The sequence below is a fragment of the Suncus etruscus genome, chromosome X (assembly GCF_024139225.1).
Source record: "Suncus etruscus isolate mSunEtr1 chromosome X, mSunEtr1.pri.cur, whole genome shotgun sequence".
Classification (NCBI taxonomy): domain Eukaryota; kingdom Metazoa; phylum Chordata; class Mammalia; order Eulipotyphla; family Soricidae; genus Suncus; species Suncus etruscus.
This window is the reverse complement of record NC_064868.1, coordinates 42,187,908-42,205,206: the sequence shown is the minus strand read 5'-3', so window position 1 is coordinate 42,205,206 and position 17,299 is coordinate 42,187,908.

Below are 17,299 nucleotides of genomic sequence, written 5' to 3'. Positions count from 1 at the left end.
TGGCTGCATGCAAGATTAGCTCCCTCCCTACTCACCGTACTATCTTTCTGTCTCTGTCAAAGGCTCTTTGGGAGTTTTCAAATACGAGATCCTTTGTTCCTCAGAGGGTACTCTTGGGGTTACACCAAATTCATGGAGTGGGCAATCTGGCCAGGAAGGACGCCATTAATTTGGGAGTTTTCCTTGACTGATGAATTGGGAACTAGTGACCCAATTGCACTTGGGAAGCACAGTGTGTTCCCTCATAGGATGAATCCACATAGGATGAATCCACAGATTGACTGAAGGCAGAGGTGGAGCTTCTGGGGACCAGCACATTACCAGGGATACTTGTAGTTCTTTCTTTAGAGCAGGAGACCAAAGTTAGAACGATGAAGTGAGTTTGTGAAGGCCACCCAGAGAGGTTCTGATAGAACCCCAGATCAGCCCAGCTGCTTCCTCTCATTTCAGGACCTTGAGATGCTTCCTGGAAGGCCGGGTTATTAAAGTGATAGATGCCAAAAAGTCCATGAACTTGGGTGGGAAAAAATAATGACCTTGTTTTCACTAACTGCTCACAGCAACCGAGCATTTTTGTCCATGGATGTAACAAGAAATCACGGGATTATTGGCAGTAGCTGTAACTTGGTCACCAGCAGACAGCACCCATCTTTTCATATCCCGTGATGCTTATTGCAGATGGAGCCAAATATCATCCACACGCATAATTAGTTGCAAATGCCGGCAGTTTGACCTGACCAGCGAATGCATTAAATAAGCACATAAATGGATGAGCTCGCAAAATATGTGGATGCCTATTTCAATATAATTGGTTCATTTGGCAGTTCCCTGGGCTTCTATTGTATGCATTTATTTAATTTATTATTATTATTATTATTATTATTATTATTATTATTATTATTGTCTGTTTGGGGGGAGGTACCACGCCTGGCATTGACCATGGGAATCAGGAATACAGTACCTGATTTTGCTTAGGAGTGTCCCCTGGTGGTGCTTGGGGCCCCTATGTCATACTGGAGATTTGAATTTGGATCAGCTGCATGCAAGGCATGCGTGCAAGCCTGACCTCCCTTACTAGCTTTCCAACCCATAATGCTTTTCTTTTTTGGCCTTCTATGCTGTGTGCAGAAGTCCTTGCACACACCCTGGTGACTCTCAGCCAACCAGATCTGTGGTCCAGTGCTCAGACCTCTTTTTTTTTTTTTTGGTATTCATTGGGATTGCACACTTTTATTGTGATACTCACATACAACTTGCTGCAGCATAATCTGAAATCACCTGCTGTGTTGGGAATTGTGGCCAGTAGAGCTTTCAGGCACAAACAATAGAACTGCCAGGCTCACACTTAGCAATGTGGCAGCACCGGGGGCTTACACTTATGGCTTCAGTCTTGCCAGGCAAGTGCTTTAGCTACCGACTAGGCCAAACATATGGGACATTTTCTTTTTCTTTTCTTTTTTTGGGACAGACCTGGCATTACTCAGGGCTTTCTCCTGGCTCAGACTCAGGAATTACTCCTGGTGGGCCTTGAGGGATTATATGGGATGCTGGGGATCAAACCCGGGTCTGCTACACACAAGGCAAGCACTTACCTGCTATACACTCATTCCTATACCCACTTAGGACATTTTCTGTAGCAGCCTGTTTCCTTGGATGGTCACTGCTTAGTTTTGCTGACAGTTGGGCTGGTTTCCCATCTTAGTTGTTACTGAAGTTCTCTGAATCTCTGACTCCTTATCCATGAAATAGGGATACTCCAGCTGTCTGGGATCATTGTAAGCTGAGAAGGCGCCTAAAAATCTGGCTCAGGCCTGGGCCCACACTCAGTGCACAGCTATGGGAGTGTTCAAATGTGGACCCTCAGGGTTTGCGCCTGGTGACCACCACTGCTTTATTTTGGCTAACTCTAAAGAAGAGAAAATGAGTCTGGGCCACTAAAGTATGTGATCCTCAGGGAGGACCAAGATGGAGTGTGAGAGCACTTTGCCAAGATGTGCCAGCCTCGATGAGTACCGCAGCCAAGCAGATGTGGAACATCCTGACACACACCTCTCCCCAGCCCTTTTCAACAGCAGTGCAGGCCAAGAACTTGCTGTTGTGATGATGAAGACCCTGGGTTTGTAAGCCAAGCCTTTCTATTTTTGTCAAAGAAGAGCTGTTCCCAGAAGTGAATAGAAGTGAATTAGAAGGTGCAAGTGACCAGGAAAGAATGAACCCAGGAAAGGAATCTAGAGCATAGGCCTGAGTTGAGACCAAGTTGAGGTGAGCAGCAGTCCTCAGAAACAAAGGCCTTCTAGCTCCTCCCTGACAGGCTAGCACCAAGCACCAACCAGTCTGGGCTGGTTCTAATCGCCCAAGCATTTCTCTCAGGCAGGTGGGCCAGCACAATTCGGCCCCTTCTGTTTAACTGTATTGACTTTTTAATTTTTCTTGGATTTGGGGCCATACCGGGAGTACTTAGGGCTTACTTGTAGCTCTGTGCTCAGGAGTCATTCCTAGCATTCCTCAGAGGACCTTATGAGGTGCCAGGGTTCAAATCCAGGTTGGGTGCATGCAAGGCGAATGACTTACCTGCTGTCTCATCTTTCTATCCTCACCTCGAAATTTCTTAATCCTCAGGGATTAATCACCTGGGATCCCCAGGTAGTTGATGCCAGGCAAAGTTTTTCTAAATACTGTGTATCTCTTGGTGATCTTGCTGGATTAGCTTTGTGAGATACTGAACATTTGTTAGAAATGATTATTCCTGGGGCCGGCGAGGTGGCGCTAGAGGTAAGGTGTCTGCCTTGCAAGCGCTAGCCAAGGAAGGAAGGACTGCGGTTCGATCCCCCGGCATCCCATATGGTCCCCCAAGCCAGGGGCAATTTCTGAGCACTTAGCCAGGAGTAACCCCTGAGCATCAAACGGGTGTGGCCCGAAAAGCCAAAAAAAAAAAAAAAAAAGAAATGATTATTCCTGGGCCCTAACCCCAATCCTCAGAAGCAGAAGTTGCAGGGATGGGACCAGGAAATAGGTGTTATCACAACTCCTCCCCCAGGAAAATCTGACATGGGCTAAAGTTTGAGAACTACTGATTGTCTCCTCTCAACAGCCATGGAGTTATACAGTAGAGTTGCTATGAAATTTAGAAATATGGCTAGATGATTCTGATGAAAAACCTTGCATCTAGCAGAAAATTCCTTTGTTCTATCATCTTCAGTTTCTTGGTTTAATGTCTTCAGATTCAGAGGCTGTGCATGTACACACACTTGCATATAGATATTCATACATGCTGACACCAACTTTAGTTTATATACAGTAGACTGACAATCTCTTTTGATTCCAGATTTATTAGTATAAAGTTAATGGTTCAAAATTTCCCAGGTAAGAGTGTTTACACCACAATAATGGGCCAAGGCAAAATGTCAGATCTCCTTAACTCAGAGAAATTTTGTTAATCACTGTTTGCACAGATTCGTTGTAAAGTACCTTGCTTGGGTCAGTTACTCCTTCCTCCCCTTCATGAGGCCAGAGCTTAAGATTCAAACTGAGCAAGACTCACTGGGTCAGAGAGCCTAATCAAAATAGTAGTGATCATAAAGGGGAAATCTAATGTATTTACCTTCAGGATCAAAACATGGGTAAAAGTAGTCACAGGGCTAACAAAATAATTTGAGGGGACTAAAGACAGAGTGAAAATTAAGGACATCTTGTTCAAGAAAGCAGGGAAAATAGTATCACTCAAGGTGATATTAAAATTAGGGACCAGAAAGATAGCATGGAGGTAAGGCATTTGCCTTGCATGCAGAAGGACTGTGGTTCGAATCCTGGCATCCCATATGATCCCCTGAGCCTGCCAGGAGCGATTTCTGAGCACAGAGCCAGGATTAACCCCTGAGTGCTGCTGGGTGTGACCCAAAAACCAAAAAAAAAAAAAATTTTAAAAAAATTAAATAAAAAAATTAATATATACACTCTCCCCCATCTCCTACAGTCTCCTATCTGATATCTTTTTTCTTGGCTATGGGAATTATCCAGAGCAAGTGTGGGCTTTCACAGGTATGGGGCCTTCACAGTTCTGCACTCTTGGCCTATACCTTGAGTCTTCTGCAAGCTTGTAAAGATTAGGAGTGATAGCAGGAGCAGTGGGTGAGAGACTGGCATTGTGAGTTTGTTGTGACTTTAGGATCTGGGACTGAAGACACAGTACACTGTGTAAGGAGTTTGCCTTGCAAGTGGCCCAGCTAGGTTAAATCCCCAGCATCGCATATGGTCCACCAGAGCCCCACCAAAAGTAATTCCTGAGTAGAGAGCCAGGAGTAATTCCTGAGCATTGTTGGGTATCACTTCCCAAAAAAGATCCTTCAGGATCCTGGCTCATGATTTTTTCTCCCATTTTTGACTTTACTTCCAAAACACAAATTCAACAGAGCAATAGTTCTGAATTTTAAGATGGCTGTTGCACAGCGCTGACCTCCTAGCATCAGCTCCTTCCAAGGTTGGGGGTGGGGGGCGTCGCACACCAATGGATCCAGCCCTGTGTGCTGGCATAACTCCTACTCAAAATGTTAAGTTTTCAAGGTTGGCTGCTAGAGAGGTTGCCTTTACCTCCTTCGTATTAGGCCTCCAACTCCAAATTGGAGCCAACTCTACCAGCTGGACACCCATTATGATTTCAAAAGAGTAGATTCAACTCACACATAGGCAGAAGTGGGACACAATATACACATTGATTTTTCTCCACTGAGTGAACGTTACATCAAAATAATCACATATTACACGGGGTGAGGGGGGTGTTCTTGTTATGACTAGAACCCAACTACAATTATGTTTGTAATCATGGTGTTTAAATAAAGAATTATTAACATAATAAAATAATCACATAAATAATTGAACTAAATCCCATGTAGCAGCCTCTGGGAGGGTCTAACCAGGAGGGACAAGATCAAACCTTGGATGGGGGCTAGAGAGGTTTAGGGTCGAGACAACATAATAAATGTGATTGTCACTCTACACCCACTTCAGAATCTTTGAATCACACCTGGTCTTCTGCCTTCTGTGTCTGGAAGCTCTTCTGGCAGCCTGGACACTATTACATGCATTGAAAATGTTTTCATCCTATTCTTGGAACTCCTTTTTTCTTTTGAAGGGGATATACCCAGCAATGCTCGTGGGTTACTCCAGACTTTGAACTGATGGTGCTTGGGGGACCATATGGGATGCTGGGGATTGAACCCGGTTTGGTTGCATGCAAGGCAAATACCCTACCCTCTCTGGCCCAGCACTCCTGTTTTTAAAGAGCAAAGCTGCCTCTGCTTCTAGGTGTGGGGTCAGCTGCAGGCTGTCTCTACTTAGTTTTGGAAAGGGGTGTGGGGGTGGGCAGTGAGGAAAAAAGCTACCTTTTACCATGATAATACTCACTCCCACCTCACCACCCTGCAAAAATCAACCTTCTAGGCAAGCAGGATTTTCTTGGAAACTATGCTCTTCACTTATTTAGTAACTCATTCTCCACTGTAGTGCCAGCCTAGATAGAAAGGTGATTTTTACATTGAATAACTAATTATTATTGTTAAGTAGCCAACATGCTTAACAGCTTAAATCCTGCTCCGGGCCTTTCAGATCTTTCAAAGAATTTTTACCACTTGTCCTCTAAACATTTAAAATTACAGTCCATTGGAATGGAACAGGATGTTTTTGCTTTTAAAACAATAGGTTATCCAGTAGTTCTCTGGGCCTGCATGCCTCCTGAGTTGGAAATCCTGGTGTAAAAAGAAATGCCTTTGCTTCTGTACAGGAGGAGGATGGGCGTTGTGGTCCAGGAACCTCCTGTTTCTTTCCTTTGTCTCTGGCAGTCTTGGGTGCAGGGCTACTGCACTTGGGGTTAATTGCCCAGTTGTAACTCTGGTCGTTAAAATTCAAGAGCTGTGCATTGTGACACGCAGTAGATGAATTGCACTGGAACTTTTTATATATGGCGCCACTCCCCACATTGGTGTCTGCACACTGTTGGGGGCCTAAGCTAATTAGAACGCAGGAAGAAGCCAGGCTGTCTTACAGCTGCCCCTCTGAGGGGCCCCCAGCCATGCCATGCCCAGTCTTCGGTAACTCTTGCTTCCAGCCACAATGTGTCTGTGTTTTTCCAAGGAAAAATAAGACCCTCTTCCTTTTCCTGTAGTCATAGCTCCAAAGTAAATGATTTCATCTTTTCCCTCTCTTTTCTTTCCTTTTTCTCAATGCCTTTCATGCTCATTTTATTTTGTTTATTTGTGGGTTTTTTTTTTGGGGGGGGGGGGTCACACCCAGTGGCACTCAGGGATTATTTCTGATTCTGCTCTCAGAAGTCGCTCGTGGCAGGCTCAGGGGACCATATGAGATGCCAGGAATCGAACTGGAGTTTGTCTGGGGTTGGTCACGTGCAAGGTAAACACACTACTGCTATATTATTGCTCCATCCCAGGAAGAAATATGCCTTGAAGTAGGTCTTTGGTTCAATATTTCACAGTAGGTGAACCTGAGGATTTTTCTCCAGCTATATATATATATATATATATATATATATATATATATATATATATATATATATGTGTGTGTGTGTATATCTCTGTCTCTGTCATCTCTATGTCTATGTCTCTCTATATCTCTGTCTCAAATTCCGTGGAGCCCAGAGATCTAAACAACAACAACAACAACAACAACAACAACAACAACAACAACTACTACTGCTGCTGCTGCTGCTGCTGCTGCTGCTGCTGCTGCTACTGCTGCTGCTACTGCTACCACCACCACTACTACAATTACAACAACTACTACTACTTTTCATCTTCTCCTCTTCTTCCACCTATTCCTCCTTTTTTTCTTCCCTATCGTCCTCCTCCTTCTTTTTCTTCGTCATACCTGGCAACACTCGGGGATCAGGGGAACAGTATGGGATAAGGGAGATCAAACCCAGGTTATCTCATGGAACACAAACACCCTACCACTGTATTACATCTCCAGCCCCAATATTTTTCCTTCTGACCAAGATACTTTGAGCTGATCAGTACATGGCCTCCTTTTTGTTTGAGTCACACTCGGCAGCGCTCAGGGGTTACTCCTGGCTCTATGCTCAGAAATCGCTCCTGGCAGGCTCAGGGGACCATATGGGATGCCGAAATTTAACCACCAACCTTCTGCATGAAAGACAAACGCCTTACCTCTATGCTATTTCTCCGGCCCCGACAAACTCCACCCCCCCCTTTTTTTTTGTTTTGTTTTGTTTTTAGGTCACACTCGGCAGCACTCAGGGGTTACTCCTGGCACTCTGCTCAGAAATTGCTCTTGGCAGGCTCTGGGGATCATGTGGGATGCCGGAATTCGAACCACCAACCTTCTGTATGGAAGGCAAATGCCATGCTATCTCTCCGGCCCCATAGCCTCCTTTTTTAAAATAATATCTTTTATTTAAATTTTTTTTAATTTTATTTATTTATTTTTATTTTTTATATTTTGGTTTTTTTGGGTCACACCCGTTTGATGGTCAGGGGTTACTCCTGGCTAAGCGCTCAGAAATTGCCCCTGGCTTGGGGGGACCATATGGGACGCCGGGGGGATCGAACCGAAGTCCTTCCTTGGCTAGCGCTTGCAAGGCCTTACCTCTAGCGCCACCTCACTGGCCCCTATTTATTTATTTTTAAAATATCTTCATTTAAGCACCATGATTACAAATATGTTTCTAGTTGGGTTTCAGTTATAGAAAATAAACCCCCCTCACCAGTGCAACCTTCCTACCACCAATGCCCCCCATCTCCCTCCTCCACCAACTCCTGCCTATATTTGAGACAGGCATTCTATTTCTCTCATTACCATTGTCATGATAATTGTTAATGTAGTTATTTCTCAAACTACACTCACCACTCTTCGTAGTAAGCTTCATATCATGGACCAGTCCTTCCAGCCCCATCTCTATCATCTCTGGGTATTAGTACAATACACACAAATGAGTGAGACTATTCTGTGTCTGTCTCCCCCCCCTCTGACTTATTTTACTCAGCATAATAGTTTCCATGTTCATCCATGTATAGGAAAATTTCATGACTTCATTTTTCCTGATGGCTGTGTAGTATTCCATCATATATATGTACCACAGTTTCTTTAGCCACTCATATGCTGTTGGGCATCTGTGTTGTTTTCAGGTTCTGGCTCTAGTAAACAGTGCTGTATGATATAGGTGTGCAGAAGGCCTTTTTGTATTTTATTTTTGTGTTCTTAGGGTATATCCCTAAGAGTGGTATAGCTGGATCATATGGGAGCTCAATTTCCAGTTTTTTGAGGAATCTCCATTTTTTTTTTTTTGTTTTTGGGCCACACCCGGCAGTGCTCGGCAGTGCTCAGGGGTTACTCTTGGCTGTCTGCTCAGAAATAGCTCCTGGCAGGCACGGGGAACCATATGGGACACCGGGATTTGAACCAACCACCTTTGGTTCTGGATCGGCTGCTTGCAAGGCAAACACCGCTGTGCTATCTCTCCGGGCCCTCCATTTTGTTTTCTATAAAGACTGGACTAGATGGCATTGAATGAGAGTTCTTTTCTCCCCACATCCCCACCAGTGCAGATTGTTCTTGTGTGTGTGTGTGTGTTTTTTTTTTTTTTTTTTTGGTAATGTGTGCCAGTCTGTGGCGTGAGTTGGTACCTCATAGTTGTTTTGATATGCATCTCCCTGATGATTATTGATGTGGAACATTTTTTCATGTGTTTTTTGGCTATGTGTATTTCTTTTTAGAGGAAGTGTCTGTCATTTCTTCTCCCCATTTTTTGATGGGGTTAGAAGTGTTTTTCTTGTAAAGTTTTGTATATCTTAAGCCTTGTATATCTTAAATATTAGCCCCTGACCTGATGGATATTGGGTGAATAGTTTCTCCCATTCTGTGGGTGGCCTTTGTGTCCTAGTCACTATTTCCTTTGAGGTGCAGAAGCTTCTTAGCTTAATTAGTCCCATTTGTTTATCTCTGCTTCCACTTGTTTGGAGAGTGCTGTTTCCTCCTTGAAGATGCCTTTAGTCTCAATGTCATGGAGTGTTTTACCTATGTGTTCTTCTATATACCTCATGGTTCCGGTCTCATGATATCTCATGATATCAAGGTCTTTAATCCATTTGGATTTGACCTTGTGCATGGAGTTAGATGGAAGTCCAAGTTCACTTTTTTATATGTGGCTGACCAGTTGTCCTAACACTACTTGTTGAAGAGGCTTTCCCTGCTCCATTTTGTGTTTCTTTACCAAAAATTAATTAATTGTGAGACCGGAGAGATAGTATAGAAGTAGGGCACTTGACTTGCATGCAGAAGGAAGGTGGTTTGATTCCCGGCATCCCATATAGTCTCCCGAGCCTGCCAGGAGCGATTTCTAAGCATAGAGCCAGGAGTAACCTCTGAGCACTGCCAGGTGTGACCCAAAAACCAAAAAAAAAAAAAAAAAAAAAAAAAGGGGGGGGGTGGCGAGGTGGCGCTAGAGGTAAGGTGTCTGCCTTGCAAGCACTAGCCAAGGAAGGACCGCTAGCCAAGGAAGGACCGCGGTTCGATCCTCCGGCGTCCCATATAGTCCCCCCAAGCCAGGGTCAATTTCTGAGCACTTAGCCAGGAGTAACCCCTGAGCATCAAACGGGTGTGGCCAAAAAACCAAAAAAAAAAAAAAAAGAGAGAGAGAATAAAAGTTTTGATTGTATGTCTTGGAAACATTCTCTGAATACTCAAGTCTATTCCATTGGTCTTAGTGTTTGTCTTTATTACAATGTATGCTGTTTTAATGACAATTGCTTTAGAGTACAATTTAATGTTGGGGAAAGTGATGCCTCCTCCCATCTTTTTTCCTAAGGGTTGGTCAAGCTATTTGTGGGTGTTTATTTTTCCAAATGAATTTCAGGAGTGTTTGATTCACTTCCATGAAGCATGTCATGGGTATCCTTAGAGAAATTGCATTAAATCTGTACAATGCTTTGAGGAGTATTGCCATTTTAATGATATTAATCCTCCCAATCCATGAATAGGGTGTGTGGCTCCACTTCCTTGTGTCCTCTTTTATTTATTTATTTTTTTCTTTTATTCATTGAAGCAGTGTTTTGTACTTTTCTTTGTATAGGTCCTTCACCTCTTTAGTTGACTCCAAGGTATTTGAGTTTGTGTGGCAATAATGTGAATGGGATTTTTTTTTAATGTTCACTTCTCTATTATTATTGGTATATAAGAAGGCCATTCATTTTTGAGCATTAATTTTGTATTAATGCCACTTTGCTATATGAATCTATTGTTTTTAGAAGCTTTTTGGTAGTCTTTAGAGTTTTCTAAATATAATATCATGTAATCTGGAAACAGTGAGAGCTTGTCTTCTTACTTTCCTATCTGGATGCCCTTGATATTTTTTCTTTGCCTAATTGCAATGGCAATACTTCCAGTACTATGTTAAATAAAAGTGGTGAGAGGAGGCATTCTTGTCTTGTGCCAGAATTTAGAGGAAAGGCTTTTAGTTTATCTACATTGAGAATAATATTTTCCATTTGCTTGTGGTATTTGGCCTTGACTATATTGAGAAAAGTTCCTTCCATTCCTATCTTGGTGAGAGGTTTTATGGTGAATGGGTATTGGACCTTATCAAATGCATTTTGTGTGTCTATTGTATGATCATACGGTTTTTATTTTTTCTTTTGTTGATACGGTGTATTATGTTATTGATTTACATATATTAAACCATCCTTGCATCTCTGGAATGAAACTTAGTCATGATGAATGACCTTCTTTTTTGTTTTGTTTTGTTTTTGGGGCCACACCCAGTGACGCTCAGGGGTTACTCCTGGCTATTGGCTCAGAAATCACTCCTGGCTTGGGGTACCATATGGGACGCCAGGGGATCAAACTGGGGTCTATCCTAGGTTAGCACGTGCAAGGCAAATGCCCTACCGCTTGAGCCACTGCTCCAGCCCGATGTATGACCTTCTTGATGAGCTGCTGGATCCTATTTGCTAGGATTTTGTGTGCATCTTTGCATCTGTATTCATCAGGGATATTGGCCTGTAGTTGGTTTGTTTGTTTGTTTGCAACATCTCTGCTTTTGGTATCAGGGTGATGTAAGCTTCATAAAAACTATTTAGGAGTGTTTCTGTTTCTTCAATTTCCTGAAAGAGTCTGAAAAAACATTGGTAGTAGTTTATCTTGAAAGGTTTGAAAGAATTCATTAGTGAATCCATCTGGACCTGGGCTTTTGTTTTGGGGAAGACTTTTGATTACCATTTTAATTTCCTCAATAGTGATGGTTCTGTTTAGATATGCCAGATCATCCTGGTTTAACTGTGGAAGATTATGAGTCCAAGAATTTATCCGTTTCTTCCAGGTTCTTTTGTTTTGTGGCATAGAGTTTCTCAAAGTAGTCTCTGATTACCTGTTGTATTAAATTTATTTTCCAGAATATTGTATTAAATATTAATTATAGCGTCCTGGTGGTGCATGGAGTGGATGGTCAGGTCTTTCGCGGCCCAGTCCAGTGCCTGCGGCCCCTACAGCCTGGTGGGTCTTTTGGTATTAGGATAACGGAGAGGAAATAACCCACAACAGACAGGTGAAGTTTCAGAAGACATAAAGTTTTATTTATAAGGTCCTAACAGCCATGTGCATATCTCACATGGCTTCTAAGCTAAGCAGCCTCTTTCTTTCTTTTTTTTTTTTTTTATAATTTTTTATTATGAATTATGACAACAAAACATGCAAAGAAAGAGGATAAGGTAAAGTTACAGTGGAAGGACAATCACCCATAACATAATTATCAGAAGAAGTCCCCTTGCTGATATCTTAACTTTGAATTTTCACCAAAGAAAGTTAAGATAAATAAAACAGAATCCATGTGCAATTACTTTTTCCCTCAAGTCCCCAGATTGTAGCACATTATAATATTTCTTAACAGCACACAAGGCAATCTAAAGCCATCAAACTTACGTAACTCCTTAAACATTAGAGGCATAGTATTTTTTACATTTCCATGTACATGCATATTAGCTTAAGTTAACCTCAAATTTTAAGTGGGTGTGTTTTAAGGATTAGAGTCAAAGGAGCACAGTAAAAACGGTGTTAGAGTGGCAATTGTTGTTTGCATAGACCCACCAAAATATGAGAGGCATGGAAAGGAATAGCCTTGGCCTAAATACAAAGAGATCCTACCCCTGAAGTTTCCTGGCATAAGACCAGCTCTAGGCCTCAGGAAAAGCAGCCTCTTTCTTGCTCCTCTGCATCCATGCAGTCTCTGGCCTCTCTCTTACCCCTGCCTCTCTCTTCCTGCTGCTTTTCTTTCACCCCTCCCCCAGGTCACTCCAATTACCAACTACAGACCCCTCGAAGATGTGGGAGGGTCTCACTATTCAGGTAAGATAGGCAGGAATTTGGGGGAAGGGTAACAATTGCCCTTTGAATCTCTACAGTATCTGTAGTGATCTCCCCCTTTTCATTTGTTTTTTTTTCCCCCCTTTTCATTTCTAATCCAGTTTATTTAGTCTCTCTCTTTCCTATTCTTTGTGAGTTTTGCTAGTGGTTTATTAGTCTTGTTTATTTTTTCAAAGAACCAACTTTGACTTTTATTGATCTTTAGTATTGTATTTTGGATTTCCACTTTATTGATGTCTGCTCTAAGCTTTGTTATTTCCTTCTGCCTGCCTATTTTTGGTTCTTTTTGTTGACCATTTTCTAATTTTAGAAGCTATGTCATTAAGTTCTTTATGTAGCCCCCCCCTTTTTTTGATGTGTGCTTGCAAAGCTATAAATTTTCCTCTTTTTACTGCTTCTGCTGTGTCCAACAAATTCTGATAATTTGTGTCTTCATTTGCATTTGTTTCCAGGAATCTTTTAATTTCCTCTTTGATTTCATCTCTTACCCACTGGTTGTTTAATAGTGAGCTGTTTAATTTCCAGGTGTTAAAGTTTTTCTTCTGTGTTCCTTTGTTTACTTCTAATTTCAGTGCATTGTAATCTGAGGTTGCCCATACAATTTCTATCCTCTTGATTTTATGGAGGTATGTTTTATGGGCCAGCATATGGTCTCTTCTGGAGAATGACCCATGTGCATTGGAGAATTATGTGTATCCAGTTTTCTGGTTGTGGAGAGCCCTATATTTATCTACTAGGCCTTTCATTTGTCTTTTCAGAGCTAGTATATTCTTGTTTGGTTTCAGCCTGGTTTACCTATCAAGGGGTGACAGGGCAGCGTTGAAGTCTCCCACTATTATTGTGTTGCTACTGATGTTTTCTTTCAGATTGGTCAACAATTGTACTAAATATTTATTTGGTCCTTCATTGGGTATGCTTTTAGGAGTGTGATTTCTTTCTGTTGTATATATCACTTGATTATTATGAAATGTCCATCTTTGTTCCTTATAACTTTTCTAAGTCTAAAGTTTGTGCCATCTGATATTAATATGGCCACTCCAGCTTTTTTTTTATAGGAGTCATTTGTTTGGATGACTGTCCTTCAACCTTTGATTTTTAGTCTATGTTTGTTCTAACTAGCCTATGCATTAACATGTGTTTCTTGTAGGCAGCAGGAGGTTGGATTTAGCTTTTTGATCCATTTTGCCACTCTGTGTCTTTTATTTGGTTCATTTAGTCCATTGATGTTGAGGGAGATAATTGTCATGGGATGTGGTATGATCTTTACATAGGACTTTGGTGTGTCTGTTGGTCTTTTTTGTCTTAAAATAGATCTTTCAATTTTTCTTTTTTTTCTTTTTTTTTTTGAGGGGTTACTCCTGGCTAAGCACTCAGAAATTGCCCCTGGCTTGGGGGGACCATATGGGACACTGGGGGATTGAACCGCAGTCCTTTCTTGGTTAGCTCTTGCAAGGCAGACACCTTACCTCTAGCGCCACCTCACCAGCCCCTCAGTTTTTCTTTTAAGGCTAGTTTTGAGTCCGTAAAGTTTCTGAGCTGTTGTTTATCTGTGAAGCTATGTATACTTCCTTCAAACCTGAATGTGAGTCTGGCTGGGTGCAGTATTCTAGGTGAAACATTTATTTCATTGAGTTTTGTCACTATATCCCACCACTGCCTTTAGGCCTTGAGGGTTTCTTGTTACAGATCTGCTGTAAATCTTAAGGATGGTCCTCTGAATGTAATTTCCCTTTTTGATCTTGCTCCTTTAAGTATTCTATCCCTATCGTGGGACTTGTCATTGTGTCTTGGGGTACTTTTCTTTAGGTCTCTTCAGGCATGCAGGATTTGGTTGCATGTACTATTTAGCTTTGGAGGTTTCTCTGCAATGATGTCCTTGACTGTTGATTCTTCTTGGGGATTTTCCTTCTGGGTTTCTGGGACTCCAATGATTCTTATGTTGTTTCTGTTGAGTTTATCAAAGACTTCTATTTTCCTCTATGCACATTCCTTGAGGATTTTTTCCACTGTCTGATCATTTGCATTAAGGATGCTTTTCAGTCTCTTCTGTTTTTATGGTGTTTTTTATATATCTCATCTTCTAGCTCACTGATTTGGTCCTCAGCTGCTGTTACTCTGTTGGAGAGGCTTTCCAGTGAGGTTTTCATTTCGCCTACCAAGTTTTTCAGACCTAATATTTTAGTGGAGTTTTCTGATTTCTATTTTCATATCCTCTTGATTTTTATTTGTGTGTTTTTTTCAGCTCAATTCATGCTTTCTTTGAGTTCTATGAATATCCTCCATATTTCTTCTCTAAACTCCTTATCTGAGAGGCTAAATAAGTGGTAGGGACTTCTTGGGTTATCAGAGTTGTTCAACTCTGAGACCAGCAAAGTCACATAGGTAAGTTTAAAGGCATCATGAATAGAGTAAATATTTACACTACTGAAAGTGGCAAACTCAGGGCTGGAGTGATAGCATAGCTAAGCTATAGGGTAGGGTATTTGCTTTGCACACAGCCGATCCCGGATGGACCCGGGTTCAATTCCTGGCATCCCATATGGTCCCCCAAGCCTGCCAGGGGGTGGCCCAAAAAATACAGGAAGGAAGGAAGGAAGGAAGGAAGGAAGGAAGGAAGGAAGGAAGGAAAGAAGGAAGGAAGGAGGAAAGAAGGAAGGGAGGGAGGGAGGGGGGAAAGAGGGAGGGAAGGAAGGAAGGAAAATAATGTGGAAAACTCTACAAAGTGGGACTTTTACAATTTTAAACCATTGTAGAGTGGACTGGTGTTTTACCAACTACCATTGTCCACTGGAGCTTGGTATTCATTGCCACCTCTATATATGTTCCTTACTGTAGAATCAAAAGTAACTTTGTCTGCTATAATACTAGATTTCTTTATTTTTGCCACCAGGGCTATACCTGGTGGTGCTTGTAGGATCATATGGTGTTGGGGATTGAGCCTGGGACTCTCACATGCAAACTATGTACGCCAGGCCTTTGAAACATCTCCCCAGCCCAATGGATCAGAGGGATACCTACTTTCTGGTGTTACCAGGAGGATTAAAGGTAGCTGCATAAATTAGGCTAAAGAGGTGCCTGCCCAAGATTTGTGTGCTTTGTCAATGGTTATGGTGACAAAAACATAGTAATGTTAACAGTTTTCTCGTAAAGAAACCTCCCCAGATTGAAGTCCTTGGTCTAGGCTTCCTTTCAATTCAACTAGCCTTAGTGAGACATCGGAGTTCATGAGTTTCCCATGTAGGTGGCCTATGTGAAAACTGACTCTGGTTCCCACTTAATTTGAGTCTTGGTGTGAGTTAATTCCCCTCTCTGCATCTCCTTTTCCTTGTTTGGGTAAGGAGTGAAGAGGAATTAATTCCTTGTAGGGGTCAGTGTGTATATCTACTCTTGTGCAGGCTTATAAGGCCATTGTTTTTTATAGAATTTCAGGAAGCTAGTAGCGGCTCAGTGAACTTGAGACACTTCTATATGAAGTAAACTCTCCAAAGTCATGTCCTGGTCAAGCGCAGACCTGATTATTTAGAGATGTTATTTATGCTTGTTGTTTAGAGATGAAATGTTATGTATCTTTAAGGGTGTTACTGTATAAATGTTAGTGCATCTTTTTTTTTTGGCCTCCCTGTAATGGCCAGTGGATTAGGACATGCCCCCCCTGTAATAGTTATCTGACCAGGTATAAAAGGAGAAGCCAGGCAGTTAGGGCATGGGGAGGTTTAAAAAGATACCACAGGAGAGCTTGCGGGCAAGGGGACTGGGGGCCCTGGCCCCTGGCAAGGCCTGGCCTAATAATATGCTGCTTAAGCAGCATCAGCCAGATGCACTTTGCTCTGCTTTCTTTCTCCCTCTTCATAAATACAAAATGTAGCAGTTTGGCGCCTCTCCCTCCCTCCCTCCCTCCCTCCCTCCCTCCCTCCCTCCCTCCCTCCCTCCCTCCCTCCCTCCCTCCCTCCCTCCCTTCCTCCCTCCTCTCTCTCTTTCTCTCTCTTTCTCTCACCCCACTTATGTTATAGTTTGGTTCACTACAATGAAGCTTTAACTCCCCCCAAAGTCCACTGTGATTTTGTGTCATCTCCTCTTGCAAGTTGTGTTGGATGAGACTAGTAGAACAATATCAGGCTAATACCACAGGAACTTTTCCCAAAACAGTCCTGAGAAGAATGGGCAGGTCATCAGAACACATGAAAGAAAGTTCCAGAAAGGACAGGTTTGACAGTGAGTTGGGCTCAGCTTTTCCTTAGCATGTTAGGTCTTAGGTTGGCCTGACTCAGGAAGCTTGGGCAAGTTAAGGGACAGGTTTTTAAACTCTACAGAGGTCCCTGTTCTCTCAGAAAGTTATTTCATTTTTTTCTATTTAGTAGGACCATCTTCTAACCATTGGATTGCCAGTTACCTCACTAGCTTGAAATGAGACATCTAGCTGGTGCTTGTTTGACAGTCTCAGGAAGGCAGAAATGCTCCAGTCAGATTTTTTTTTTTTTTTTTTGGTTTTTGGGTTACACCCGGCAGCGCTCAGGGGTTACTCCTGACTCCATGCTCAGAAATCGCTCCTGGCAGGCTCGGGGACCATATGGGATGCCGGGATTCAAACCAATGACCTTCTGCATGAAAGGCGAACCTTACCTCCATGCTATCTCTCCAGCCCCATCCAGTCAGATTTTTAACTTCACCACCTGCACTACAGAAGAATCTTCACATTCCAGTTGAAATGGATAGGACAAAACCTAGTAACATGTCAAAAAGTAGAGTGGGATGCCAACCTTGTTTTTGGCTTTACTCCCCTTAGCTCTTTGTGGTTGCCTTTTCTGACTTTCATTGTGTGTGTGTGTGTGTGTGTGTGTGTGTGTGTGTGTGTGTATACTAATTTAGTGGGACCTTCAGTTCCAGGTATCATCCAGTTCTGGAGAAAACAGTTTTTCTC